The following is an 8,869-nucleotide window of genomic DNA, read 5'->3' on the forward strand; positions in this document are numbered from 1 at the left end:
GTGGCCATCATAGCTGATTATCCTGGCCTACTCCCTGTATCCCAGGTAAGTAAAGCCAGAGTCCCAACTTCCAAAAAGGATTCCCTCTTTACACTTCACCCACCGCACATGTATTGCGTCTTACAAGGAAGGCTATCAGGGCGCCAAGACGAACCCGCAGTGACTCGCCAACAAGGGACACCGAAGTCGGGTAGGCTTAAAAGGAAGGCGGTCAGGACCGAGACGCTGTTGCAAAGGTATGTTTAAAAACCTGCCATGAAATTATCATCGTTAAAATATAACAATGTCCACCGTCTTCTGACAGAAAAAGCGCTCGCCGGACTATATCTGGAGAGCCTACGGGTCACGCCTCCACCAGCCGGACTCTGACGCCGGACTCAAGGGCGGAGGTCAATGCGGACGATCCTCCAACAGAGGATGCAGATAGAATTTCCGCTACGAACTCCGAAGTGGAGAGCGCCATGAATCATAGGCACCGTCGGGCTGCACTACGCGACCCTAATTTCTCTGAAGAGGCGTTCGATGCCTTCAACTCAGGGGACGCATACATCCGGGCTGCTTAAGGTGGCCTCGCCAGGGCCACGAACCAGTACGTAAAGGATATACGGGTAAGAAAATTTGATAAGTATGTATATCAGTAGCCACCGAGACATAAAACAGTTGGCACAACTGATTTAAGGATCCTCGTGTGCATAGGTTCTAACAGAGAAGAATACCCAGCTATCTAAAGAGCTGGAGGAGTGCAACGCCCAACTACGGGCCACAATTGCCGTGATGGAGGAGTCTATGAAGGCCCCATCTGGTAATACTTGTTTTGATCAGAAATAATGGCATGTACTAGTTTAGTATTCGGCATGAATGCAAATCTAACAATAGATTCTGCAGACAATCCCGGAGGCAATCAGGAGATCGTACCAGAGGATGAGCAACATGTTCGGCGACAGCTGAAGGCTGGCGAGAGTGTTCTTACCAAGGTTATAAAGGAGAAAAATACTCTCCAGGACGCGAACACCCGACTGGACGTCGAATTAAAGGATGTTCGGGCCCAGCTTGCTGACTCCGTAAAGGAGAATAGGAGGCTTCGGCGTGGCATATTCAGTAAGTACTCTAATGAACCATTATAAAGTTCGGCGAAGAAGCGTGCTAACAGAATTATGTCTGTAGGTATGCTGACAGGTCGTCCCGAAGAGGAGATGCCTGAGTCTACCGGCAATCTCCTGCAGGAGCTCTCACAACTGCATGAACAAGTTCGGCAGGTGATGCAGGGTATTGCCCAGGCCTTATGGCCATCCGTCTCCCTGCCAGGAGGCATGGGGGAGCTTGTGGAGATGCTCAAAGGAGCGCGGCAGCGCTTCCGATTATGGAAGATATCGGCCTGCCGACAAGGCGCAAGGGAAGCCTGGGCCATGGTGAAGACACGATACACCAAGGCTGACCCGAACCACATGGCCGAGGTCGGACCTGCAGGGTCAGATGGGAAGGAGATCCCTATACATCTGGTGTATGACCAGGTAGCATTAGCCGCTAAGTATTCCCAACAGGACTGTAGGCTAGACAGCCTGTTGGATGGTATAGAAGAAGAATTTAGTCAGTCTAAGTGACTTTGTACTTTGAAGGACACATTTTGTCCCTAGCCGGATTGTAAATCATTTGTCTTGGCGGACCTTTTCGCTTCAACCTCTGGACCCGACAGTCCAGAGTGTATGCGAATACCTGCTCAGTTACGTAAAAACCGAGGCACGCTTGGAAACTAGGCGTAGGGGCATAAGTGCTTGAACAGACAAGTACCAAACTAGTTATGTTATATTACATGGGTAGTAAGAAACATCTTCCAGGGAGAATAGTTCCGTTAAGGGTTCCTTTCCCTGGGTGCGCATTAATGTGCATGTCCGAACTGCGAAAAATGACGCAGGATATAAGCATCTGGGGGCATATTTTGTAATAGGTAAAAGACATCTTTTATTCACTGATCGAATATTCCCTTAAGAACGCTAGCTTTCAGCTTCACCTAGTCTGAGGTACACATCCGGCTGACCCGGCAGTAACAATCGCGGAGGTGCTCCCCTTATGCCCTAGCCGAATTAATGGGGACGTAGGGCATAAACACTAGAGCTAGGCAACCCAGCTTAAGTCATATTGATGCATATAATGGGGAAAAAAGGCACATATGGGGAAATGACGCATATGTGGTGGGCATAAAAGCCAGAAGGTAACTATATTAAGCTTCTGTATAAGATGCCCCCAAGTATATTGAGCACGCATAGCGTGGCATGAGTGTGCGGTCAAAGCATACTTGAAGCTTTTAAAGCTATATATAAAAAAGGAGAGCGAGAGAGACGATAAAATTTAAAAGGGAAGACAGAGGTAAGGAGACAAACACAGAGTTCGGCACTAGGCGTAGAATCTCCGGAGTCTGGCCGCGTTCCATGGGTTCGGCTCTAAATCGATTATCTGTTGCATCACGCAGGCGGTACGCACCTCCAGTGAGAACTTTGTCAATGATGAAGGGACCCTCCCACTTGGGCTTGATCTTGTCCTTTTTCTTCTCTGGTAGGCGTAGAACGAGTTCGCCAATGTTATAAGTTTTGGTCCGCACTTCTCTGCTTTGATACCTTCGAGCCTGCTGTTGATAGAATGCGGAACGGGCCTTTGCAATGTCACGCTCCTCCTCCAGGGCATCTAAGTTATCCCGCCGATCCTGCTTGGCTTATCTCTCTTCGTACATGCGCACTCTAGGTGAGTCATGGATGACATTGCAGGGTAGCACTGCCTCTGCGCCGTACACCACAAAAATGGTGTGTATCCGGTTGTGCTATTTGATGTTGTCTGCAGCCCCCATAGTATGGAGTCGAGCTCCTCGACCCAGTGCGTATCCGATTCCTTCAAGGATCGCACTAGTCTGGGTTTAATGCCGCTCATAATAAGACCATTTGCTCGTTCGACTTGACTGTTTGTTTGGGGGTGATAGACGGAGGCATAGTCAAGTTTTATGCCCATTTTGCTGCACCAGGTTTTCACCTCATCAGATGTAAAGTTTGAGCCGTTGTCGGTGATGATGCTGTGGGGGACACCGTAGCGGTGTACGACCCTGGATATAAAGTCTATCACTGGTTCGGATTCGGCCGTTTTAACTGGTTTGGCTTCTATCCATTTGGTGAATTTATCGACCATGACCAACAAGTATTTCTTCTTATGGCTTCCTCCTTTAAGGGGTCCAACCATATCGAGCCCCCAGACCGCAAAGGGCCAAGTTATGGGGATTGTTTGGAGGGCGGTGGGTGGCATATGGCTTTGATTTGCAAAAAGCTGGCAACCGACGCAATGTTGGACAAGGTCTTGTGCGTCTGCCCGGGCCGTCGGCTAGTAGAAACCAGTATGGAAGGCCTTGCTTACGAGCGCCCGAGCTGCGGCATGGTGGCCGCCGAGTCCGGCATGAATTTCGGCCAGGAGCTACCGCCCTTCCTCTTCGGAGATGCACCTTTGGAGCACTCCGGTCGCGCTTTTCTTATAAAGCTCTCCCTCGTGGACTTTGTAGGCTTTAGAGCGCCGCACAATGCAGCGTGCCTCATTTTGGTCCTCCGGGAGTTCCTGCCTATTTAAGTAGGCTAGGAAGGGTTCCGTCCACGGGGCAATGACCGCCATAATCACGTGGGCCCAAGGTGTGATTTCAATGGCGGAACCTCCGATTACGTCAGATTGTTCAGGATCTGGGGTTGTATGCGGATCCGGACTGGTATTGCCAGTCTCCCCTTCCCATACCACGGATGGCTTCAACAGCCTTTCCAAGAAAATATTTGGTGGGGCAGGGTCGCGTTTAGCGCTGATGCGGGCGAGAATATCCGCCGCTTGATTATTTTCTCGAACCACATGGTGGAATTCGAGCCCCTCGAATCGAGCTGACATTTTGAGAATGGCACTGCGGTAGGCCGCCATTTTAGGGTCCTTGGCGTCAAAGTCTCCATTTATTTGAGATATTGCGAGATTTGAATCCCCACATACTTCTAGGCATTGAATGCCCATGGAGACTGCCATTCGAAGGCCGTGCAACAATGCCTCATACTCGGCTGCATTGTTGGAATCTATGTAGAGTATTTGGAGTACGTATTGGACTGTATCTCCGGTGGGGGACGTCAGGACGACGCCAGCCCCTAGACTAGCTAGCATCTTAGAGCCGTCAAAGTGCATGATCCAATTGGAGTACGCGCCGTACTCTTTAGGGAGTTCAGCTTCTGTCCATTCGGCGACGAAGTCAGCCAGTACTTGCGACTTAATGGCTCGCCTTGGTTTGTATGTTATGTCGAACGGGAGGAGCTCGATAGCCCATTTAGCAATCCGGCCCGTGGCATCCCGGTTATTTATTATGTCATTGAGTGGTACTTTGGAGGCCACCGTGATTGAACACTCTTGAAAGTAGTGCCGTAGTTTTTGGGATGCCATGAAGACTGCGTATGCTATCTTTTGATAGTGTGGGTACCGTGACTTGCATGGAGTGAGGACAGTGGATACGTAGTATACTGACTTTTGTAGTGGGAATTTATGTCCATCTGTCTCTCGTTCGACGACGAGCACTGCGCTTACAACCTGGTGTGTTGCGGCTATGTATAGTAGCATGGGTTCGCCGACTTTTGGTGCTGCCAGGATTGGATTGGTGGCCAAGAGGGCTTTTATTTCTTCTAGCCCAGCCGTAGCCGCATCCGTCCACTTGAAGTGTTCAGTGCGTCGAAGAAGGCGATAAAGAGGTAGTGCCTTTTCTCCTAACCGGGAGATAAAGCGGCTTAGGGCGGCCATGCATCCAGTTAATTTCTGGATTTGCTTGAGGTCTGTTGGGGTAGTCAACTGTGATAGAGCTCAGATTTTAGCCGGGTTTGCTTCGATTCCTCTATTGGAAACAATGAAGCCCAAGAGCTTTCCGGCTGGTATGCCGAAAACGCATTTTTCCGGGTTGATCTTGATGTCATATGTTCGGAGATTGTCGAACTTAAGCCTTAAGTCGTCTATTAATGGTTCAACGTGTCTGGTTTTGATGACCACATCATCTACATAAGCCTCCACTGTTTTGCTGATTTGTTCTTCCAGGCATGTCTGAATCATGCATTGATAGGTTGCACCGGCGTTTTTTAGCCCGAAAGGCATGGTGTTAAATCAGAAAGGACCGTATGGAGTGATAAATGTTGTTGCGGCTTGATCGGACTCCGCCATCTTGATTTGATGGTATCTGGAGTATGCGTCGAGGAAACACAATGAGTCGTGTCCTGCGGTAGCGTCGATAATTTGATCGATGCGGGGGAGGGGGAAGGGATCCTTAGGGCAAGCCTTACTGAGGTCTTTGAAATCGACGCAGAGGCGCCAGGATTTGTCCTTCTTTGGTACCACCACCAGGTTTGCTAGCTAGTCCGGATGTTTTATTTCTCTGATGAATCCAGCTTCGAGTAGCTTGGCTAGTTCCTCTCCCATGGCTTGGCGCTTGGGTTCTGAAAAGCGCCGAGGCGTCTTCTTGACCGGCTTGTATCCTTTTTGTATGTTTAGGCTATGTTCAGCAAGCCTGCGTGGGATACCTGGCATGTTTGAAGGATGCCAGGAAAAGATGTCCCAATTCTCGCGCAAGAACTCTCGTAGTGCGGCGTCTATTGTGGGGTTCAGCTGTGCCCCAATTGATGCTATTTTTGTGGGGTCCGTTGGGTGGACCTGGAATTTGACTATTTCATTTGCTGGTTTAAAAGAGGTGGACTTGGGTCGTTTGTCGAGTATCACGTCATCGTTGTCCACCGCGGAGCGCAGTGTAGTTAATTCTTTGGCCGCGAGGGCTTCGGATAATGCCTCCAGGGCTAGTGTGGCGGTTTTATTTTCGGCGCGGAGTGCTATGTTCGGATCACTGGCTAGAGTGATAATTCCATTGGGCCCCGACATCTTGAGCTTCATATACCCGTAATGTGGTATAGCTTGGAAGCTTGTGAATGCATCCCGTCCTAGAAGGGCATGGTATCCACTGCTAAAGGGGCCACTTGGAATGTGATTTCTTCAGACCTATAATTCTGCGGAGTGCCGAATACTACATCCACTGTGATTTTTCCCGCGCATCGTTCCTCCCGACTGGGGATGATTCCTCTGAAGGTCGTGCTGATTTGCTCAATGTGGCTCTTATCTATTTCTATTTTGTTAAGAGTTTCCTTATAGATGAGGTTTAATCCGCCGCCGCCGTCCATGAGTACTTTGATAAGATGGAATTCATCCACAATTGGACTAAGGACCAAAGCGGCTGGTGCTCGGACTGTTCGGAATTGAGGTTCGTCGCTGGTGTTGAAGGTTATGGCCGTATCGTTCCACGGGTTTATTGCTACGACGTGGCAGACTTCGGCGAGGCTGCGGAGCGCTCGCTTGTGCCCGTTGTTTGAGGCGAAAGTCTCGAAGACTGTCAGTATTGTGTTGTTATTTTCTGCGGGATGGTGCTCTGCGGTATTTTTGATGAGAAGGTCCTCGCCGCTCTTGGCCACCTGCCGGAGTATCCAACATGCTCTAAGGCTGTGTGTTGGTATAATGCCCGGTGTGCTGTGAATTTTGCATGGCCTGTTGAGCCATCCCTCTAGTATGGTTCCACGCCCAGTAGAGGGCTTTGGCTTCTTTGTAATTGGGTTGGGTGACTTGCGAGAGCGCACCCTTTTAGTTCGGACGAGGGGTTTAGTTAGGGCTGGAGGATCCCAGAATTTTGTTTGGGTTTTCCAGGCGCTTTCCATCACACAGTACTTCTGTACTATGGCCGCCAAGTCGGCAAAGTGTGCTATGTCACGACAACTTATGGCATTGAGAATTCCCTTGTCCGTGCAATTTTTGCAAAAGAATAAGATTGTGTCTTCCTCGTGACAGTCCTTAACCTTGCTCATTACAAGGAGGAATCTGGACCAGAAGTGGTGTACTATCTCTTGGGGCTCTTGTCAGATGTGGAAATATCACTTGTGTCTGGGTGGGTGGGTAGACTTAAGTCCACATCCTGACCCAATCTGAGACCCAGAGGCAAAGAAGCTCCCGAGTTTGGCAGCTCGGGCTCCAGGATGTTGCCCAATATTTGTGGCCCGTTGCCTGATTCTAAGTTTGGAGCCTGGGCCATGTCCTCCCGTAGACGGGTATCCGCCTCGAAGAGCTCGGGAATCCGGACATAGTTCGTCCTCAAAATAGAGCAAGAATTGTTGTTTTGTTCCTCCACCACCGCTATCTGATGGGTGATTGATACATCTCCAACGTATCTATAATTTATGAAGCATTCATGCTATTTTATTATCTGTTTTGAATGATTATGGGCTTTATTATACACTTTTATATTACTTTTGGGACTAACCTATTAACCGGAGGCCCAGCCCATATTGTTGTTTTATTGCATGTTTCAGTATTTCGAAGAAAAGGAATATCAAACGGAGTCCAAACGGAATGAAACCTTCGGGAGCGTGATTTTTGGGAAGAATATGATCCGGGAGACTTGGAGTTCACGTCAGAAGATCCTCGAGGAGGCCACGAGGGTGCCCTCCCTACTAGGCGCGCCCCCTGTCTCGTGGGCCCCTCGAGCACCCCCCGACTGACTTCTTTCACCTATATAGTCCCCTGTACCCTAAAAATATCCACGGAGAAGATAGATCGGGAGTTCCGCCGCCACAAGCCTCTGTAGCCACCAAAAACCTCTCGGGAGCCCGTTCCGGCACCCTGTCGGAGGGGGAATCCATCACCGGTGGCCATCTTCATCATCCCGGCGCTCTCCATGACGAGGAGGGAGTAGTTCACCCTCGAGGCTGAGGGTATGTGATATGTCTCCAACGTATCTATAATTTTTATTGCTCCATGCTACTTTATCTACTGTTTTGGACTATATTGGGCTTTATTTTCCATTTCTATATTATTTTTGGGACTAACCTATTAACCGGAGGCCCAACCCAGAATTGTTGTTTTTTGCCTATTTCAGTATTTCGAAGAAACAGAATATCAAAAGGAGTCCAGACGGAATAAAACCTTCGGGAACGTGAATTTCTCACCGAACGTGATCCTGGAGACTTGGACCCTGCTCCAAGGAACATCCGTGGAGGTCACGAGGGTGGGGGGCGCCCCCCTGGGTGTGTCCCCCTGCCTCGTGGTCCCCTGTTGCTCCACCGACGTACTCCTTCCTCCTATATATACCTAAGTACCCCCGTCAGATCAAATACGGAGCCAAAAACCTAATTCCACCGCCGCAACTTTCTGTATCCATGGGATGCCATCTTGGGGCCTGTTCCGGAGCTCCGTCGGAGAGGGCATCTACCACGGAGGGCTTCTACATCAGCACCATAGCCTCTCCGATGAAGTGTGAGTAGTTTACTTCAAACCTTCGGGTCCATAGCTAGTAGCTAGATGGCTTCTTCTCTCTTTTTGGATCTCAATACAATGTTCTCCCCCTCTCTTGTTGAGATCTATTCGATGTAATCTTCTTTTTGCGGTGTGTTTGTTGAGACCGATGAATTGTGGGTTTATGATCCAGCTTATCTATGAACAATATTTGATTCTTCTCTGAATTCTTTTATGTATGATTGAGTTATCTTTGCAAGTCTCTTCGAATTATCCGTTTGGTTTGGCCAACTAGATTGGTAGTTCTTGCAATGGGAGAAGCGTTTAGCTTTGGGTTCAATCTTGCGGTGTCCTTACCCAGTGACAGAAAGGGTTGCAAGGCACGTATTGTATTGTTGCCATCGAGGATAAAAAGATGGGGTTTTTATCATATTGCATGAATTTATCCCTCTACATCATGTCATCTTGCTTAAGGCGTTACTCTGTTTTTAACTTAATACTCTAGATGCATGCTGGATAGCGGTCGATGAGTGGAGTAATAGTAGTAGATGCAGAATCGTTTCGATCT

Source organism: Triticum dicoccoides, chromosome 3B, assembly GCF_002162155.2.
Source record: "Triticum dicoccoides isolate Atlit2015 ecotype Zavitan chromosome 3B, WEW_v2.0, whole genome shotgun sequence".
NCBI classification, from domain to species: Eukaryota; Viridiplantae; Streptophyta; class Magnoliopsida; order Poales; family Poaceae; genus Triticum; species Triticum dicoccoides.